The 23,008-nt window shown below is 39.1% G+C and overlaps 1 pseudogene; it reads right to left on the bottom strand.

Annotated features, from left to right (window-relative positions):
- Nucleotides 1-18,989: 18,989 nt before the first annotated feature.
- LOC113284818 lies at nucleotides 18,990-19,089 on the bottom strand (annotated as a pseudogene).
- Nucleotides 19,090-23,008: the final 3,919 nt, after the last annotated feature.

Raw genomic sequence — 23,008 nt, 5'->3', positions numbered from 1 at the left:
CCAGATCTTCCTTTATTTTATGAAATTCTCGCTCATTCGGGATTTTCGCGAGCCATCTTCCAACTGAGTGGGGACTGCATCCGTCTGATGCTAGAGTTCGCTAATCGTGGTGCTAGTAGAGGATCTCTGTACTCCAAAGAACTTAGGGATCCTAAATTTGCAAACCTAGAGATAGTTGCTGAGAAGTATACAGTGGCGAATTTCTTTGAGAACTATGAACTTATATCCATGAAGAAAGAGAATACTCGCTGGGGTATTCGCTTAAAAAGGAAAGATAACATTGATGAAGCCAAAATTCTTATGCAAGATATTGATTGGCATTCTGGTAAAAACACAACTCCTCGCCAATCCAAAGATGATAAATGGTGTGTTTTTTCCTTTAATGCTAAAAGGACCCTACATTGCTGGTCAAATTTCTTCCTGCGAATCTCGCTGCTTATCAACCTTGGGTTTTCTCTTGGCCCGAGAAGGAGAAAGAGGTATGTTTCTCCCCTTTAACTCATTTTATATTTCTTTATTGATTTTTACTATTCTGTTCGCTAACTCTTGCGACATTCCGCAGATCCAAAAACTGAAGATAGTTATAACAGGACTGGGAAATCTAGTACTCTGTTAGCTCTTCGCTCATACACAGATGAGGTAAGAAATTTTCTCTTATGATTTTAAATAGTACTGTTACTTCCATGCTTCCATTTCTTATTTCTATCTGTGTGTGAAGATTATTGCTGAAGTAGAAGAATCTGCTGATGTTGCGAAGATTGGTGATAAAGGTAAAGGTGCTCTTCGCAGGGAAAAATCAACTGGTCCTCCTCCAAAGAAAAGAAAGTTCGTTCTTCTTCCTTCAAATATTCCTCCTCACGAAAATTCTGAAAGTGATAAGGGTGATGAGGACAACGATATTGCTGCAAGTGAAGATTCTCCACCTGAATCTTCTATGGCTAAGTTATCTGGCCTCTTTTCTGATTCTCTACAAGGAATGGGAGATAGCCAATTCGCAATACCTGCAAAGCTCTCGCTACCCTTTGCGATGTTCCTTTACTGGATGGTGATAGCTCTCTTCGTGGAGTTTCTAGATCAGTGACTCCCGATTTTTGCATTCTCTCAATAGTCTGGTATATTTTTATCCTTTTACTTCTTCATTGTTATAATCAAAATTTCTTTCTATATTAATATTTTTATATTTTTCGCAGGCTGGAAAAGCTTCTTTTGTGTTGCCTCAGATCTAGAGAGAAGACGTGAAAATCTTGAAAAGAAGAATCTTCAATTTCGCAAAAAGAATGAAGAATTGGAAGCTGAAGTTAAAGGTCTTCGCGAGAAAAAAGACAATTAGAAATTGATTCTTCCTCGTATAAGAACAAAATTTCTAGTCTTCAGCAAGCTAATAATCAGCTTTACGGTATGTTACTTTTCTCTTTTCTCTTTATTCATTCATCCTGTTGTTTTATCTTATTTAAATGATCCTTTTTGCAGACATTTATGGTCTTTCTGATGAAGCTACCCTTCTTCGTTCATTTCCTAATGCCTTGGATAATGATACCCTTCTTGAGCGTCTTAACAATTCCTTAAATAGCTTCTCAAATGATAGAATTTCATCTCTTTCTCTAAATGAGCTTAGATCTAAATTTCGCCTCTTAGAAATTGATCATAGATCTAGTTTAGGCTTAGCCAACGATTTAAGCGTCTCCTTCTTGATTCTAAAGAGAAAACCAATGAGTTAAGAACCAAAATTAGTGGTCTCATAGATGATAAGGATCGCATCTCTGATCAAGGTGCCAAGGCTTTGGCGAAATTCCAAGAGGCTCTCTTGAAGTTCAACTTGAACGAGATGAAGCTAACCGCAAGAATATCTGAACTCTGCGAAAGGGAAAATCAAATTCTTCGTTCTCGTCTTCTATAAGTAGTGAGGATGAATTTGTTTGGGCTGCGAAAATCTTAGATGATGCTAGAAAAGATTAGGTGTAAATGTTAGTCTCCAAGTTGAGCATACAGCCTTGATTAGAGATATGATTTCTGACAGAGAAGGTTACTAACTCTTCTTTACTAATTTTTGCTTCTTATGAATTCTCATCAAGTTAATAATTGATTGTCTTTTGCTCGCAGATTCTGAAAATATATCGTGAAAAGATTGAGAACTTGAAGCTGAAAAGGAGGAACTCGCAAAGAATCTTTCTTCTCGCAACGACAAGTATTCTAGATTAAAGAATCAAATCAAGATCACTGTTGCGAATTTTAAGAATGATGCTATGCATTTTCGCAATCAAACTATCCAAATGGTTTGTGATGATCATAATATCCCACATTCTGATTATCCTTGTCTTTGGAAGAAATCCCACAGAATACTCCCAGTTTGATTATCTCTGATAGCGAAGCTGACGATGAAGAATCTGATAGTATGGAAGTTCTGATGGTGATGAAGATTCTGACGCAGATGAAGAAGGGAATAAGTCTAATGAAGATAATGAAGGATTAACCAAGAAGTAGTCTTATTTCTTTCTTTCTTTGATTCTTTGTAATACTTGTACATTTATTTCTTCTTTCTGTATATTTGTGTTTCTTTCATTTTGACCTGCATTATTAAAACAATTCTTCTTTGCAATACAGTTAATCAATATAATCATTAATTCTTGAATCTTTGAGTAAATCTATCATATGGAAGCAAATAACATTTTCTAATTTCATACATTCCCATACTTGCCTCTGTTATTTGAATCCAAATGAGAGATTTCATAAAAAAATTCTTATTGTATAACTTCGCAATCTTGTGCGAAGTGAATTTTGTTTCTTTTCAAAATCTCATTCCTGTGTGGTCTTATTTTGCCTTCCTAATTAAAGGTCTTATTATGCCACCTCTTGTCATTGCGACAAAATCGCAGGACGTCCTTGCACTTTCATGCAAAAACCCATTGATCTTGCCTTAACTTTTTCTTTTGTATTATGGCCTCTTCAGGAATGTTGCGACAATATGGCAGGCCTAAATATTCTTGCGAAAATAAAGCCCCATGACATTGTTGTCTTGCGACGAAATCGCAGGACGTCTTCGCACTTCATGCGAAAACCCATTGATCTCGTCTTATATTTTTCTTTTGTATTATTGCCTCTTCAGGATTGTTGCACAAATATGACAAGCCTTAATATCCTTGCGAATAAAAAGTCTCATGACATTTGCGTCTTAAGACACTTATCAGCTCCCTAATGGAGGGTGCCGCCCTTATCTCCCCCCTGGTTGCCCCTTCAAGGAGGCGTAATTCTACCATAAAAGGTTAGCTCCTCCCATTCAGTCTTAGCAACAACCAGTTGTTTTCGCAGCCTCTTATCCCTTTTACCTATATGGATTATGGTTACGATACTGCACCCTAAGTGGGGTTTTCTTCAGGCCGAGTGCAATATAAGCCAAGACTTGTCAAGAATGTCAAGGTACGCTTCAAACGTCCCTGGCACTCTTGACTCAACCGTGTACCTCGGCGCCTTGATCAGATCTGCACTCCTTGGGAGAGTCCTTATTACCTTAGTCGCCCAACCCAAGTCATATTCTTAAGCTGAGAATCCAAGGTGTCTCTCCCGGATGGGCTTCATTGACCCCAAATCTCCATGACTCAGGTTCCGAGGGTGGTGTAGCCTTTCCCTGAGCCATGCAACAGGTACCCCCTTATATGACGTACTTTAGGTCTTACATTTGCCTCTTGCGAAATTGTATTCGCGAACTAGGGTGTACGCCATAAAGGTTCGCCTCTTTCTCTTTTGTCATTCTTCTCTGATTATTTTCTGTAAAATTCATTATCTCTGCGAGAGTCTCACAAATCATTATATTGTATCTGAATTTCGCAATCTCAATTTTGTTGTTCAATCAAATGTATTTTTGAGAATTTTACTTATTGCGAGAGTATCGCAACAACTTAATCATTCATACATTTCTTGTTTTTGTTACCTTTGTCATCCTCTGCTTCTTTATTATTTTCTGCTACTGCTTCCTTGGTAGTGGTATGTTCATCATTTTTATTCTGAGCTAACATTAATTTCGCAACATCTCTTCTCCTTTCCTTTCGATTGTATCCACCATCAACCTCTCACTTCTTTGTACATCTTTGATTTTGTGTCGCCAGTTTTCCTTCTTGTTTGCTCTTCCTTCATAAGATTCTATCTCAGTTTCGTAACATTTCTTTCCTTCGACCAAATCTCCCTTTATGATTCCTACACCATTGGGGTGAGGGAATTTGATACACTGGTGGAAAGTTGAAGCTACACCTAGAATCCCATGTAGCCAAGGTCGACCAATTAACGCATTATAGGGTGATTCTACATCAAGGACACAGAATGAGATTTCAGAAGATATTCCTTTCAATGGAATTCGCATAGTAACCTCCCCTTTAGGCTTGTTAGCAGTACCATTAAAACCATATATCTTATATATTGATGGTATAAGATCATCATCTCTTCCACCCATGGTTTTATAAGTATGATAAAATAAGATGTTTACAGAGCTTCCAGTATCGACTAGAATTCTATTGATTGCCCATGAATCTTCAGCTTCATCATCCTCATCTTCTTTCGGTTTTGGATTAATTTCTAATTTTATTACCAATGGATTGTCATGCACCTCTTCTCCTTCGAGAATTTCTTCTGCAGTAAAAGAAATGATCTGTTTCTGCCATTCCTCTAGTGGCGAGATTTTCGCAATATTCATAATTTCTCTTCCATCATTATCTCTTGCAAACACTCTACTCAAAACATTATCATGAAAATCTTCAATTGTCTTATATGAATGTACAATAGAGTGACATAATAGATTTTTTGATTTTGCACCAACTTCTATGAAGAATGTTTCTTTATTTTTCATCGTATTCACTTTGTGATGTTCTGGTGGTGGTGGTAATGGTTGAGATTGCGGATGCCCTACCAGAAAGTCGTTTAGTTTTCATTGATCTATCATTCTCCAAATATTTATTTTTACATTTCTGCAATCGTTTGTGGTATGTCCATGAAAATGATGATAAGAACAAAATTCATGACTTCTGTGGTTTGGAGGTGGTTCCGTTCCCATGTTCCACGGTGTTGGTATATTTTACATCAAGATTATAGCTTCCCATATCTTCTCCACACTTGCATTTAGAGGTGGCATCTTGATTTCTTCCCATATTACCTTGTGACTTCCTTGTCCTTTAATATAGTTTTGCCTTTGACCTCCATAAGTTTCTTGCGGTTGATCGAGCATTTGAATCTTGTTATTTCCTCCACGATTGTAGAAATTTCTTTCTCTTTCATACTCTTCTTGATCTCGGCTCCCCATAGCTACCAATTTCTGCTGATTGTTACTTGTCACCTTCTCTTGTTGTACTTGCGAAGTATTCGCCACTGTGTTTATTAGCTTGGGTAATAAGCTTGCATTCGCTGTTTGTGAGCTGGTGTTCGCAACTGGATATGATTCCATTTCATTTTGCCTTTCCTCTAGAGCAATGTATTCTTCTTGAAGTTCTCGCAATTCAGTCATTGTAATCGTATTCTTGACTCTGAAAATTTGGACATACAATAGGTTTGTTGCAAACATAGCATTGATAAATGATAATATGAGATATCTCTCATCTACACGGCCAACCATTTCGCTACACATAGTTCTCCATCTTTTAGTCAAGTGTTTCAAACTTTCGCCAATCCTTTGTTTTAATCCAAACACATCTTCTATACCAGGTCGTGAGGAATTATTACTTATATATACCCCCAAGAATGTAATCTGCAAATGATTGAAGGAGGTTATTGTATTCTTTGGTAAAACTTCAAACCATTTTTACGCTTCTCCTGTTAAGCTGGATGCGAAATATTTGCACAATACCGCATCATGATTTTCCCATTGTAACATGCACCTCACATAGGCTTTAATGTGCTGAATTGCACAAGTTGTTCCATCAAAAATGCTGGTTAATGCGGGCAAATTGCATTTCAGTGGTATTCCTCCTAATTGTACTTCCCTTGTAAATGGAGTTTTCGCAGCTTCTTCTATTGCTTCATCCAATTGTATTCTACCTACTTCTCCTCTGTTATTTAGCATTCCTCTCATTTCTTCTAATTCTTTCAAGATTTGTTTATTTACACCTGAATCTTGATCCATTGGTCTCTTTAATTTTCCTTCTCTTCTTCTGCGTTCACGTCTATCTTCTCTCGCGAAATTTTGCATCTCTTCTTCATTATCCTCATCTCGTCTTCTTCTGCGATTCTCTTCCTCATCTCTATCTTGAATTCGCAAATGATGATGCCTTTCATTTTCCCCTCCATAATTTTGTTAATTTCTTATCAATTCAATTTGTTGTCTTTCAGCCATTCTCTTTACTCTATCATACTCCTCATTGAGATTGTCGTTATTCCGATTTTGTGTACGCCTTCTTTCTCGATTGTCATGATTGTTCTGGCGAATCGTCTCCTGAAGCTCATGTTCTTCCATTTCCGCTATCAATCTTTCGCGTTCGCAGATTAAATGTGCTTGTTCAGCATAATGTCTTTCAATTTATTCTTCAATTGTCTGTTGATTTCTTTGAGTTTCTCTCACATGTAAAATTCTTATTCCTTCCTCTTGATTTCCTTCGCCATCTTGGTTATTTTGTCCCTGATTTTGTCCGTTATCTTGATTTCCTCCAATTTTCCCACCATCAAAAGTTTAATTTTGTGGAATGTAACGATCATCAGTTCTTTCTCTATTTTCTTGATATTCTTCATTAGGATTTGGTATTTCTTCTTGAATATTGTTTCCAGCATTGATTGTGGGTGAATTTCGCCTCATTTCTCTTCTAGTCGATCTTGAATATGATTTTGTAATACTTCTCGATCTTCTATTCTGTAGTTTTATATTCTCCATCCTTAATTCGTGATTTTGCCTTGTTAAATTCGCACGTTCTTCTGCCTCAGCTCTTCTTTCTTCATGTATTCTTCGTCTCAATGTTTCTAACGCTCCAATTTCCTCACCTCCATGAATTATTCCTTCATCCGCTTCTTGATTTCTCTCTTCCTGTCTATAATTTATGTTTTGTTGCTCTTCTTCTATTTCTTTTGCTGAATTTGATCGTCAAGTGTGTATGCTCACCCTGTCATAATATGTATTCCTCTCTTGAACTAGTGTTTGTTGAATTGGCTGTTGAACTTGATTTTCTCTATTATTTCTTATTCTAGTAGATTCTCCCATTTCACTTCTTTCTCTTCCAGCAATTCTTTTGCTTCTTCTAATAGTAGTCGGTTGTTCGGATGTATTTCTTCTTCTAGCCATTTTTTCAATGTTAACAATATTGCAAGAAATTATGAAAAATTCTTAATCAATCACTTTAAATTTTCACAAATCTCAATATCAATCTTTAGCTTTTTCTAGAATAATCTTCAACTCCTCCCTGTTTCTAGCGCCATTATGTAGTTGCAGGAAATCTTCACTACACTCTTCATGTGATTTCATTATTAATCAACTCATTTTAGGTTTGTATTCTTAATTTTATTGATTAATCTTTGGATGTTATTACAAGAAAAGATAAAGAATTCAAGAATGATCTCTGCTCTAAACTTTCTCTCTCCTATTTATTTGTATCTTCCTCAAAAAAGATCTCCCCCTCTTTACAATTCGAACGACTATTTATAAGGAAATACATAGTGGATGACAGCTAACCTGTCCCTTATTTTCGGGTATGGTTTGCGACATTCTCGCAACCTTACAGATGTTAATTTCGCAAACTCTCTAATTTTCGCAGGATTATCATATCTTTCTCGTGATCTTAGCTGACGTCATTTATTTTATCATTTCTGAAATTGTTCTGCGACGCTGTTGTACTGTGTCACTGATAATTTCGCTGAAACATTGTCATTGCGAGATTCTGATCCTACAGTTATTTCCTACAACAACCCTAAATTGAGAGAGAAAGCATTTCTCCTCCTCGTTAGCTTTTATTTCTGAATCTATGGCGGCACCTAAAACTCAGAGACATGGGAGAAGGAATTTGTTCTGCTGAATTTCATGGGGATGAAAGGAAGGAATTGATGTTTCTGTGGTGTTACAAATCGATGAACAAAGATGGGTTTTCAGTAGATGTTGATGTGATGATATTAGAGAATGGGTTGTCGAATCTGGGATGAGTTTGAGAAGACTTGTTACTGAGATGGAGATGATGATTTCTGAGAAGTTGTGATTCAGTTGGTGGAAGAAGTGGTGAGGATTTGGAGTCCAAGGGTATGTTCAAGGAATTGGACAAGTTGCTGTCACCTAATTTGGGGTTTGTTTCAGTTGGCAATTGGCAGCAGAACAAGATATGGAATTTGAGCAAAGATGACAAGAAGTCGATATAACTCAAGAATCTGAAGCTGAACATAAGTGCTTGTGGTTTGTAAACTGCTTAATTAGATGAATGCTAGGATTTGAATTGCAGAGACGACAATGGGTGGCTGAGATTGCAGTTAAGAAGAACAAAGAAGATTGGTTTTATTATATTGCTGCTGATGGTCGAAATGGTAATGCAGTTAAATGGAAGATGGTGCTGGTGCTTAAAGCTTGAGCAGATGAAGCTTAATAGAAATCAGTGTCGTAGAAGATGGGTTCATAGTGGTTTATGCTCAAAACTTGAGCTCAGTTGGTGAATATGGTTGTTGCAAGGAGTTGTGGACAACGAGGAAGTCAGGAAAGAAGAGGAGCTACAACTGGTGGTGCAGATAAGGAATTGGAGATACTATGGAGTACTGGTGGTGTAATTTCAGTAGAGGAGCAATAGCACAAGCAAGAGGTGTTGCTGTTGAAGCCAAATGGGTTGCAGTCAGGTTCAAAATGAGTAGCTGCTATCGGAACTGGTGCAGGGACATTGCAGGTTATGAAGTTGCGACAAGATAGTGGTGTTGTTACTTTGGAGCTGGAAATATGAGTAAACAAGTAGATGTTAATGGAGCTGTTGAAGTTAAAACTGATGCAGTGAAGAATAGAAAGAAAGACAGGGAGATGCTGATAATGGTAATGCTGTCCTGGTGAGAGTTTAAGCTGAGATTGAGTCAATGGAAACGGGAATGTGGTTTACAAAACTGAGGATGTGTACTGGTGGTAATTGGAGATTCAGAATAAACTTAGATGCATGCTAGGAACTTTGCAGGAAATGGAGTTGGTAGTACTGAGACTGGTAGAATGGCTAGGCAGTGATGGTGTTGTTGCAGTTATGCAATTGCAGAAACAATGGGACTGGAATTGGTTGATGCTGCCAATGATTGTTGTGGGTCGAGAGTTATGAGGCAGACAATGGAATGGTGTTGCAGTGGTCTGTCAAATCAAAACCTGAAATGATAGATGTTTGTTAGGCTTATCTTGAAGGAATGTAAGAACTGCAGGGCTGTTGGAAGTGAAACTGAGCTTGAGATGGAGTGATGCAGATGGAATTGATATGTCGCAAAATGTGTTGTTTTTGCAGATAGAAGATTACAAGGGTTGCTGTTCATTTCATGGATGGAGAAGATGTTGGTGATGGAACTGAACTGCAGGTAGAGATGAACTGGCGGAGAAATTACAGTTCAAATTAGAATAAGCCGTGGATGTATGCTAGGATTGTGCAGGGGTGAAGAATGAATTTTGGTCAGGAAACTACACAAAAACAGCCATAACTCGGCTGGTTTCCGGTTCAGGCGAGTTAACACGCCTATTCTGGTGAGCTGATGGATTTGTTTTGCCTGGGCTTCACTTGTGGGCTCAACCTCACGGCCAGACTTGGTTAAGTTTTGGCAACAAATTGGAGGAGTTTGTGTGCACGGGATTTTTATTACTTGGACACCTATATAAAAGAGAAAAGTCTTCTCATTCAATCTTTTATCTTTACTTCTACTTTTGTTCTATAGTTTAGAAACATGAAACTTCTATTTATTCTTGTTATGAACTCCATGAACATGAGCTAGATTATTATTATTGGTTATGGAATAATTGGATTTCACATAATATGCTTTTTGATATGATAAATTAGTTTTGTCTCCATGTTTTATCGTTTATGATTCACTATTGATATTGTCTTAGGATTTGAATTCTTGTTTGATTGAGTCGCGAATCTGTTGATTTTATGTTCATTTCTATTGCTAGATTAGGATTTATTATACGCAAAAGTGATAGATTCCTGATTACAAGTAGCATGATTGTGATTATTGCTTGTAGTGATACATCCTAGTAGTCACATATGAGTCATAACCTTTGTTAAATCGGATTAGTGCTTTTACACGTTCGATTGCTTTGATTGGCCTGATTTCATAAAACTTAATGCATCTAGGGAATTAAACTTGATTAGTGCTTTTACACGTTAGGTTGTTCTCTTAGGTATAATTCATATGCGCATCTTTTAATGTGTTTGTTGATGATAAGAGGAAATTAGCGGGATATTCTTGCGATCAAGGTATCCTAGGGCCTTTCATAAAAGTTGAGATTAAAATATCAATTCTAGTTATTGTGTAGAAAACATGTTTGTAATTATTTTTGACGTCTACGACAACGACCACAACAGAAATCCCAAATATTCTGTGAATTTTTTAGCATTATTAATTAATGCATGATTTGCCTAGTATTTCCTGTATTGTTCTCAGCCGAACTCTCATTATTAGCATGACATGACGACTGAGTGTTCACTCTCAGCAGAGTAACATGAATCTCCAAGTGCCAATTTTGAGATGTGCACGAAATACCCGTACATGCTACATCACTCTTTAAAGAAAGTCTCGCATCGACGCACTTTGGTTAGCCGATCGAGCATGCTTAATTTCCTTAAGGAAATCTGGACTGTCCATATCAGTCTCAGAAATGATCAAGGCCACGCAAGTTGGCCGCGCAATTTAACAAGCCTAGCCAAACCTTGGAAAAAATAGGCAATTGTTGTGATGACCACCGGCGGGCCCACTTATTCCCTAGTCGGTCGAACAATCACCATACTCCCCCAGCGCCATCAAATGCCAACCCAAAGTTGAGTGGCCGCGCTGTTTTGGGAGAAGCTCGACGAGCATAGACTGTTCAGGGCAGTCTTAAAACCATCACAACCGTCTAACTTCACCAGCCTGGTTGGACGGATTAGATCATCCCATGAATGATCAGGGAAGCGCTAACGCACACGTTGGGGGCCCACTTATCCTTCACCCGTTCGGTTTTCTCATGGCGAGGTCATGGAGCAATGAAACGATTTCTCAAACCATCGCATGCGTGATGTTTCTAAGGGTTGCAGAATTTCACTAGTGTCTTAAAATCGATCAAAACCATCCAACTTAGCCAGCCTATTTGGATGGCTTAAATCTCATTTAGGACCATCAGGAAGGTGCACATACGTTCACCGTCATCCCAACATGGGCCCCACGTGATCGGTCTCTCCAAAGGAGGATCACGGCGTGCCTAACCGTTTGGTCAAAGTCACTCGTGCGTGACTGATTCAAAACCCTAATTAGGGTTTGCAGCAATGTACATCTGTCGTAGTTCGATCGTGACCATCCATCTTCGCCAGCCTGAACGGAGGGTGTAGATATAGACTCAAGAGGTCCCAAGGATGTCAATGTGATCACCATGGGCCCACCTTTGTGTGTGACCGGCCGGCCTATGCAGACTAGGGCCCGACGCCTCGAAACGCACGCCCAAAGGTGGCATGCCACACGACTTTTAAACCTTTGCGGCAATGTATTTATGTCTCAAATCGATCACGACCACTCATCTTTGCCGGTCAAATTGAGTGGCCTAGATCGAATCTTTATGGGACCGAGAGGTGTAGGCATGCACGCCGGCAGGCCGTCTCAATGCATGCCTGGTCGGTCCCACCAAAATTAGCGCCCATGCTTGGATTCGATCTGTAGATGGTGGATTTTCAACAAAGGGCAAAACCGTAAAATCATGAGGCATGTTTTTGACGCGGCTTTCAGGCATGCAACGATTCATATTTTATGAAGCCATGTAAATATGTTTTCGAAAAGCCTCCACTAGCTGAGCGTTCGATCCCTGGCATTTCATCGTGCCCTCTATGCAGAATAACATATTTGGGCGGTTCTCCGTAGATTGAGGACTTAACACGCCTTCAGGACATCGGTGATACTCACTGTTCCCTGACTGCAGGAGAGTGACCCACCTCCACATAGAAGAATAGTTGGGCGGCAGACGCCTTCAGGACGTCGGTGACACTTCACCGTTCCCTGGTTATGTGGAGAGAATGCATAAATTCAGGCGGTCCTCCGTAGATTGAGAACACTAACGCTTTCAGGTCGTAAACAACATCGTGACTTCCTGACTTTGCACCACTCAGAATAGATGTGACGCTTTAACTGGCTAATAACTTTTCTGAAGTAGATTACCTCTGTCGTGACATTCACTACTGAATTCCCAGAATAATCTATCATTGCTCCTATTCCATGGTCGAATCCACGGCCTGATCCCATGGAATGGCAATAAACAATTGTTCTGATTCTATGATAGAATCCACGGCTTGATCTCATAGAATAGCAATGAAACAACTGTATTATCTCATTACTCCGATTTCATGATCGAATCCACTGGTCTCATGAAATGGTGATAGATAAATCTTAATTACTCTGATTCTATGGTCGAATCCACGATCCCATAGGATGGTAATGCTCGTTTTATTATTCTGAATTCATAGTCGAATCCACATCTGATCCTATGATTTAATAATGAACAATTATTCATTTTTATTACTCAGTTTCATGAATTATTCTCCACTGAATCTCATAAATTAGTAATAAATACTCAACAACTGGGCATCTGGACCATCACTGAGTAAGCCCCACAAAAATGGTGCAAGTGCACTCGACAATGATGCACGACTGAGCACCCAAATGCACGAACGAGCATCCAAAAATATGAAACAATGGGGAATCCTTCGCAAAACAGGAGAAAACATTAAAATAATAATAAAATAATGGAGGCGCTCACGGTGGGCCCACCGGCCAGCCGGCCGGCCGTGCCCTAGCCACGGTCGGTCCGCGCCCCTCCCATTATTTTTCCTTATTTTATTTTCATAAACTCATGAGGGTTCTCCATCTTAGCAAAATTCCTTATTTTGTGCAAAACTTGTGAATTCTCCATAACTTGGTGGATTCTCCAAATAATATTATAAAATAAGGAAAAGTGTGCGGGACCGGGTAACCCAGCCGGCCGGCCATGCACAAGCCGTGGTCGGTCCCACACCTCACAATCCTTAGCTTTTTATAATTAAACTCCTTGTTTCAATAAAAACTCATGGATTCTCCATATCTTCATGGATTCTCCATATCTTCATGGATTCTCCATATCTTCAAGGACTCTCCATAACCTCAAGGATTCATAAAAAATAATAATAAAATAGGAAAAGGTGTACGGGACCGGGCAACTTGGCCGGCCGGCCATGCCTTAGCCGTGGCCGGTCCCACACCTTGCAATCCCTAATTTCTCATAATTATTATTTTCCCAATTCATGAAACTCCTGGGTTTGAGTAAAATTCGTGAGTTCTCGATATTTTCTCAAATATTGCTCGAATCACGAAAAACCAAAAGCCAACATGGTCACACAGTCGGTTAGCCTCTCACGAAAATTTTAAATATTAAAACATTCTTATTTTAATATTTTTAAAAATATTGATGAATTGAGCATACATGCTCATTCCACCAAAGATCAAGAATTCTCAGCCAAGATGAAACTCTTCTGAAAATTCACGATATTGCTCAAATGCGCATCAGAAAATAATGAAACTCTCAGTATGGAGACACAGACATCATGGTAACACGTGCCTGCCTCTATGACCAACCAGGTCGTTCCTAGGGCTTGCGCAAAGCCGGTCCCACACGTGTTCGCAATTCTGACCTAATTTGCTCAATTGCTCATACTGGGCCTGAACTCTCTCCAACCAACTGGAGAATCCTCCAAACGACCAACAATCGGTCACGTGACCACCAAGAGCCGGTACCATGCCCTCTTGGTTGGTCCCATCTCTCATACCTAGGTTTTACACCTAATGTTGAATCCAACAATATTTTTCAGTAAATGGTGAATCCACCATTTATTCATGATTTCTCACCAACTCTAAAATTGAGAATCCTGGTGCGAGTTCACTCAAGCACTGGGCACCACATGGAAAATCCTCATCCCATCTGGTCGATCCCTCTTGATTCATGATCAATTTTCAGCAATTCTCCAATTGATGGAGGATTGACCAAAAAATTAGGGTTTTTGAATGAACGCTCTGTGAAACCATCATTCTGAGCACTCTTCGAACACTAATAAAATTTACGTTGATTCACTAATCAACATCAATATTTTAATTGATATTTTACTGAGGTCACGTCACTAGTAAATAATTGGCTGAATCGAGCAACACTTGCTCGATTACCCGAATATAATCAATATTCGGCAATTCATCGATAATTCGTGAATTGAGCAATACTTGCTCAGTTGCACGTCAGATTATCAAAATTGTTAATTTGGTGAATTGAGCAATACTTGCTCAGTTGCCCATCAAATTCTTAATATTCAGTAATTTGCAGAGTTGAGCAATACGTGCTCAGTTGTCCACCAAATTCTCAATATTTGCAGAATTGAGCAATACTTGCTCAGTTGCTCATTAAATTCTCGTAATTCGCAGAATTGAGCAATACTTGCTCAATCGCTCAACTAGTTGGTAATATATCATACTGACATATTTTCAGAGAACTACATGTTCAACCCATGAATCGCCGAGCATTCACCATTCATGCTTGATTCACCAAACTTAGACTCATTGTGTAATCAGTCAACAATTGACTAATCAAAACACGTCTTCCCCGTAGACTCCACGATTTTTGAGACATCAATCACGTCACAAATGGGGGATATCACTTAGGGTTTTGGTCTGGCGGTCTATGACACGTGGATTCATCCACAACGAGAAATGTGTGTAAGTCGTGTAAACAGTTGAAGGAGTTAACAAAGTAGTGGGTGCACGATCAGTCAAGTCTCCACACGACATGGAACTGACTTTTCCATGATCTCCCACTTTCCCACTATTTCACTCAAGAAACCGTCACGCTTACATGGATTAGTGGTTCATCATTCTTGCAATATAAATAAGTCAAAATCAAGGACGACAAATCATCAATATCAATGTTTTCCGTCAACAACTCGATACAAACTTATTAACAGAACTCAACTTCAGCAGTTCACCATTATTACAGAAACCTTCAACACACCCACAATCCTCGATCATCACTGATCCCACACAATTCTCAGCTTCTCTCCTACAGATCAACCCATCTCCCTCTTTGCGACCGAATTGACTATGGAACGACCATTGTCTTGGTTTAGGCCGGAGTCATACCGATTGATTTCCCGAATTTAAGCACCCCCTTTGCAGTGGTGCATCTGTGTGAGGATTAACATTTTTCCCGGTCGAGGAGTCTCGACACCACGCTCGTCTCTCCATTTCCGGAAAAATCGGCGACCCGTTTTTCCCCATCCACAGATTGGCGACCACAGTGGGAGATTAATGTCTCGGTTGCAATCTCTCATTTTCGCAAAGATGGTCGATCTTAGGTCAGGTTCAGTTACAAATCCCAACACCAAAAACACTAGTACCAGCAACAACAGTGGTGGTACTCCGGAAACCGTTCCTGCTTCTAATAATGGTGGTGACATTACTCCTCCTTACACTGATAGACACATTTTTGTGTCTAATTTGTCTCGATTCTATATATTGATAGTGCTCATTTTTGTACTTATTATGGTGTTTTATGTGTGTGTAGGTATTTTTGTCCAATAAACATTTTTGGAAAGATCGGCTCGAAAAGTTGTCGAAAAGCGACCCGAAGGACACTTGCTATTCGGACTCTCACTATGGATAAGGGGTACCCGAATTACTAAGGGACACCCTCAGGACACCCCAAAGGCACCTGCTATCGGCACCTCTACTCTGGATAGGGGCAACCTTTCTCTTCTCCAGATTTTTGGCGGGAAAAACTGAATTCAAATTCAGTTTTGCAGCGGAACATTCTGGAGAGATTCTGATCGAGTTTTAGGCTGAATTCGTGTTTGTTGTGGATTGGGATTACCATGTTTTGGTCAAACAGGGAAGGTATGAGCTGTAGAATCGAAAAAACAGGGTCAGAAATCGAGTTTATACAAAACAAAGGCTTGGAGTTTCACGGGACTTGTGAGATTTTATGGATCTGATTTGGAGTGATTCAACTGCATATTCGTGTTGGGATGGACTTCTTAGAGCATAACAGGGGATGTATGTTTATCAAATATGAAGGAATAGGGATGAATCCTTGGATTGAACAAAACAGAGGAGGAGCATTATTATCGGGAATTTTCTTGGTTCTATACATGGGGATTACGTGCAGATAAGGGTAGAAAATCTTCTGTATATTTAATGCCATCATTGGGAGATTCTTGGACGTCAGATTTAATTTGTAAGACGCGTAAAGAAGATTCAGAAAAGGAAATGTCCGATACTTGCTGTGAAGGAAAGAGAGGGATTAAATCGAGTTATTTTTGGGTCTGTTGCCTATATATAGGTTGGTTGCAGGTCATAGAAGGATTACGAACAGTTTGGGGTAGTTTAGAGAACCAGAGGAGACAAAAATCACGAGTTGCAGGAAAGCTGTTCTGCTGGTGCTGCTGAAGAACACGAAGAACATCAACCCACGCCCAACTGTCGCAGAACACTGTCGTTGTTCTACAACACTTCGCTTCTATCGTTATTGTAGCAGTCTTATTCCTTCTGTTTCTCTTGTAACAGTCGATCTGCAACAGATATAAACGTTGCGATTGAACTGTTTTACTCCCTTTTAGTCTCTTCACCTTTGAAAACACCTTTTGAGCAATGGAAAAATATTTTGAACCTGTTTTTGATATGAGGAGCTTAACCCCATTGCTGAGGTGATAGAGGAAGCTATTTTTCCAATAAAGAGTGGTATTTTCTATTTATCTTATTTATTACAATTATTTATATGATTATTTGCCTTGTTTGAGAATTGTTTTAATGATTTTTATTCAACAATTGTGATTTCCATTGATGGTATATGCTTGGACTTACGTTTTTTATATCCCATGCTTTTGATTTACACTTGTTATTTTAAAAATCTACTTGTTGCAACATCTTATAATCAAATTAAACGAAAAAATTGAATAAATATAAATATTGGATTTAAATCACTTTGAACTTGGAAAATAGTGGAATCTTAGCCTCAGTGTTCTTTTAATATTGATAACAACATCATCTTTGTTTGAGTTTTCTATTTTTGTTTTAGAATTTAAGTCTATATTTTATCCTTCGCAAGTCTGAGAATCGAACCACTTTTATCACTATCTACAATCACATCAATTTTTGGCGCCGCCGACGCGGATTTGCTTTTAGGCTTTTTAGACTTCGTTTTCTTTTATTTTTTTTTTCTTTTTTAGGTTTTTATTATTTTTGTTCTTTTTTACGTTTTTGGGTATTTATCTTTTGTCTACAGGTTTTGGATCATAAAGAGAATTGAGCCAAGGAGTTTGGTGATTTCGTAAAGACTGGAGCTTAAAGCATAAAAACTTGGAGCGAAAGCTTAAAGCGAAAAGAACGGAGAAGAAGACAATTTCTTTTTAGATATTTTATTTATTTTTTTATTTTTTATTTTTTTTAGGGTTTGTTTATTTTTTTTATATAAAAAAAAAAGAGAGAGAACTGTATTAGGGTTTGTTATTTTTGTAATTTTTCTTTTCTTTTTTGGACACTTGGACATTGGACTTTGGACATTATTATTTTTTTTAAAACCCTAAGGAAGGGTTGGTTTAAATATAAACTGTGTGCAGAGAAGGACGGTGATTACGATATCGCCTCGGCCCCTCGGGTTCGTACATGACATAGGAGTCGTGGCCCGAGTCGACTTCAACGGTTCTTCGCCCGTCTGGTACGGGAGGTAAGTTTTTCGAAACACCCGCGAATCCCCTGTCAGCGGGTTTACTGTATTCCTTCGTTTGCATATATGCTGAGGACTTGAAAACGGCTGCTTTAATTTCCTAGTAAAGGGCAAGGACTGGCCATACAAGATAAGGGTTCGGATTTCATCACCGTTATTTTCTTGCCCGCCTTAGGAAAACGAAACCAAACGCGAACCTAAGCCTAAAATTTTGACTAGAACGAGACCTATAGGGTAACGAGCTTAATAGGAAAGTCGTTCGAAGAATATTGGTTACTCTTTTGAGCATACTTCGAAGTTTTTGAAGGTTTCTGTGAGTTGAATGCGTCACTGCGCCGCCTTGTAACCAGTGAGGCCTTGGGTATCAAAGCTCCACTAAGATTCCCTCGCCTCGATTCAACTTACTTTGACTCGGATTGATTCCAGAGGGGTTTGCTCAGATTATAACGAGTTCCTTTTCGAAAGAATAGAAGCTGGTCTAGAAACAATCTAAGTGGAGCCATCATGCTTTTTGTTTGCTAGAAATTTAGGTTTGATTTGGTTGAGTCAGCCTTGTTTTGTGCTTGCATAGAATTCCCTACCTTATTCTATTGCATGCTTGAACGTAAAAGAGACGCCCTAGGTAGATTTGTTAAAGAGAAACCTAGTAGTTCTAAGCGTCTTGATTACCTCAATTTAGAAAGTCCGGTTCGTGAAGATTCCGTTTTTGAACGTCCGTTTGAGGAATGAATCCCTGATAGTCCAATAGCGCCAGAAATGGCAACTTTGAAAGCCTTGTTGAATCCTACTAGGACTACTCATCCCTCATGTATCAGGTTACCTAAAACTGAAGCAAATTATGAACTTAAGCCTGGAACCTTACAGTTGCTCCCAATCTTTTTAGGAAAAAAAAATGAAAACTCCTATTTCCATGTTAGGGACTTTGAGGAAATTTGTAGTACCCTGAAAATTAGAAACCTTGATGATGATGCTTTAAAACTCAGGTTATTCCCCTTTTCCTTAAAAGATAAAGCCAAGTCGTGGCTGTATAGTTTGGATTCCGAATCAATTGAAACATATGAACAACTTACATCTGCCTTTTTGAACAAGTTTTTCCCTAGGCACAAAACCTCGTCTATTAGGACGCAAATCTGCACGTTTACACAACAGGAGGGAGAATCTTTGTATAGGTATTTGGAAAGGTTCAATGATTTATTAGCCCAATGTCCTCATCATGGTTTAGAAAAGGTTAGGTTAGTTCAGATCCTTTATGAGGGTTTAGATTATCCCACCACAATTACAGTAGAGTCCATGTGTACATGTGGGTTCGAAAACCAAACAGTTGATGATGTGATGACATACTTGCATGAAATCGCCGAAAAGACCCAACAATGGGAAAGTAATAGGGTACCCCAGAAAACAATTCTTCTAGGCAGAGGAAACGTTAATAGGGTAGAAGGAAGTTTTGAATCAGATGCCAAAATTTCTGCTATAGCGAAAAGGTTAGAAGCTTTAGAAGTGGGTCACACTAGTGGTAGATTGGAGCCATTTTGGGAAGGCCAGAATAATGAAGAGAAGACCAATGCTCTCTATAATAACACTAGGTATGACCTTCAGAAGTTTGACCCATATTCAGAAACCTATAACCCTGGTTGGAGAAACCATCTGAACCTTTCATGGTCTAAGGGCCAAGGTCAGTTTAGTAATTCTAATGCTCCCCCATGTTTTGGTTACACTAAGAATTCATCAGGCCCAGAAAATAAAACGACTAGCTTAGAGGAATCTATTAAGATGTTAGCAAAAACTCAAGATATGTTAGTACAGAACCAACTTAGTTTTCAACAGGAAACCAAGCAGAACTTTCAAACTAGTGCTCATAGCCTTGCTAAGCTAGAACTTCAAGTCGGCCAAATAGCTAAGACCTTAAGTGAGAGAGATAACGGAAGGCTCCCTAGTCAAACTCAACCCAACCCTAGAGGAGTTCATGAAGTAGGTGCAAAACCATCGAATCAATTGAATGCTATTAGAACCCTTAAGAGTGGTAGAGTAGTAGACAATCAGGTAACCATGCCCGATAGTGAACATACTGTAGTTCACCCCTCAGGATCTCATCCCTCAGGACCACTAACTGAGGGGACTGATAAAATTTCCGATGATGCCAATTCGGTTCCTGAGAGGTCTGATTCTGTGCCTAGAGCCCCATTTCCCCAGCTATTAGCATCAACAAAGAAGGAATCGAACTTTAATGACATATTGGAGGTTTTTAAGCAAGTTACCATAAACCTTCCTTTATTAGATGCAATTAGGCAAATTCCTGCTTATGCCAAGTTCCTTAAGGATATGTGTACGCGAAAGCGAAAACTTAGCGTCCATAAGAAAGCCTTTTTAGCTAGTCATGTAAGTTCAATCATTCAGAACACTACCACTCCAAAGTACAAAGACCCAGGTTCCCCAACCATTGCTTGTACAATAGGTAAACACCGGGTAGAAAAAGCTTTACTTGACTTAGGAGCCAGTGTGAACTTACTGCTACCATGTGTACTTACAGCTAGGACTTGGTGAAATGAAACCTACTCAGATAACACTGCAGTTAGCTGATAGGTCTGTCAAAATTCCTCGAGGTGTTATCGAGGATGTTCTTATTGAGGTCGACAAGTTTATTTATCCAGTGGATTTCGTGGTCCTAGATACCCAACCTGTCCCTGACCCAGAGAACCAGATACCTGTGATTTTAGGTCGCCCATTCTTAGCTACGTCTAATGCGATCATAAACTGTCGAAATGGTGTGATGAATTTATCCTTTGGTAATATGACTATCGAAATGAACATTTTTAATGTCAGTAAGCTACCTTATGAGCTAGATGACACATGTGTTAAAGAGGTGAATATGATAGAATCCTTAGTTCAGGAGTCATTACCAAACATCTTGTCTGAAGACCCATTAGAGAGTTGTCTATCCCGTTTTGGTTTAGATTTTGACGATGATAGTACCATTGAACAAGTGAATGCTCTATTAGATTCTACCCCTGTGTTAGACACTGATAGATGGAAAGCTAGGTTCGAACCATTACCAGCTTCTGAGACTACCTCAGTTCCTTCCTTAGAAGAGCCCCCTAAGTTGGACCTCAAACCACTACCAGATAACCTGAAGTATGTGTTCTTAGGCCCATCTGAGACTTTACCTGTGATTATTGCTGCCGACTTGGATAGTGATCAGGAAAGTAGGCTAGTAAAAGTACTTCAAGATAATAAGGAAGCTTTAGGGTGGTCTATAGCAGACATTAAGGGTATTAGTCCTACCGTTTGTATGCATCAGATTCATTTAGAGGAAGACTCCAAACCGTCTAGGGAGATGCAACGTCGACTGAACCCTAACATGAAAGAAGTAGTTCGAAAAGAGGTGCTTAAGTTGTTAGATGCGGGTATTATCTACCCAATTTCAGACAGTAAGTGGGTCAGCCCCGTTCAGGTTGTTCCCAAGAAATCAGGTATCACTGTAGTCCAGAATGAGGATAATGAGTTAATCCCAACCCGAGTGACCACGGGATGGCGTGTCTGTATCGACTATAGGAAATTGAACAAGGTCACAAGGAAGGATCACTTTCCCCTTCCTTTTATCGACCAAATGCTAGAGAGATTAGCTGGATATAGTTTTATTGCTTTTTAGATGGCTTTTCCGGATATAATCAGATCGTTATTGCCCCAGAAGACCAAGAGAAAACCACTTTTACCTGTCCCTTTGGTACATTCGCGTATAGACGCATGCCTTTCGGGCTGTGTAATGCCCCTGCGACTTTTCAGCGTTGTATGATGAGCATATTTTCTGATATGGTAGAACGGTTTTTAGAGGTCTTTATGGATGATTTTTCAGTGTTTGGTTCATCTTTTGATGAGTGCTTGCATCATTTGACATTAGTGTTGACTAGGTGTAAGGAAAAGAATTTAGTGCTTAATTGGGAAAAATGCCATTTCATGGTTAAATCAGGAATTGTTTTAGGGCACATCATTTCTTCAAAGGGTATAGAGGTAGACAAAGCCAAAGTTGACCTTATTAAGACTTTACAGGTCCCAAAAACCGTAAAAGACATTAGGTCATTCCTAGGGCATGCAGGTTTTTACCGTCGATTCATTAAGGATTTTAGCTTGATTTCTAGACCTCTTTGCAGTTTGCTTGCAAAAGATGTTAAGTTTGTCTTTGATGATGCTTGTTTAGAGGCTTTTGAGAAGCTTAAAAATTTACTCACTACCGCTCCCATAGTCCAGGCACCCAACTGGAACCTACCCTTTGAGATTATGTGTGATGCTTCAGATTATGCTATAGGCGTTGTGTTAGGTCAACGAGTAGACAAATTACTTCATGTGATTTACTATGCTAGCAAAACTCTGAATGATGCCCAATTGAACTATACAACTACCGAGAAGGAACTGCTAGCCATCGTGTTTGCCTTGGATAAGTTTAGATCCTACCTATTAGGTTCTAAGATCGTAATCTATACCGATCATGCTGCTTTGAAATACCTTTTTCTAAGAAGGACACCAAACCTAGATTGATTAGGTGGATCCTATTGTTACAAGAATTTTCTCCAGACATTAGAGACAAAAAGGGTGCTGAAAATGTAGTAGCAGACCACTTATCCAGGTTAGTTGTTAGTTCCCCTAGTGATGCCTTTCCTATAAGGGATAGCTTTCCTGACGAACAATTGTTCTCTGTTTCCCAATCACCTTGGTATGCAAATATAGTGAATTATCTTGTTACTGGCCGTACCCCTCAACATTGGGGTAAACAAGATCGTTCTAGGTTTTTAGCCGAGGTTAAGCATTTCTTTTGGGACGATCCTTATTTGTTTAAGTATTGTCCCGACCAGATTATTAGGAGATGTGTACCTGAGAGTGACCAGTCCAGTATTCTCTCCTTTTGTCATGAACATGCTTGTGGGGGTCATTTTAGTGCTAAGAAGACTGCTGCTAAGATATTGCAGTGTGGATTTTACTGGCCTTCACTGTTTAAAGACTCCCATAGTCACTGTGTTTCTTGTGATCGTTCCAGAGGTTAGGAACCATTTCCCGTAGAAATATGATGCCTTTGAACCCTATTTTAGTGATTGAGGTCTTTGATGTGTGGGGCATTGATTTTATGGGTCCATTTCCTAATTCTTTATG

This window comes from Papaver somniferum, chromosome 5 (genome assembly GCF_003573695.1).
Source record: "Papaver somniferum cultivar HN1 chromosome 5, ASM357369v1, whole genome shotgun sequence".
Classification (NCBI taxonomy): Eukaryota; Viridiplantae; Streptophyta; class Magnoliopsida; order Ranunculales; family Papaveraceae; genus Papaver; species Papaver somniferum.
The sequence above is the reverse complement of the archived record's forward strand: the minus strand, read 5'-3'. Positions and strand labels throughout refer to the sequence as shown.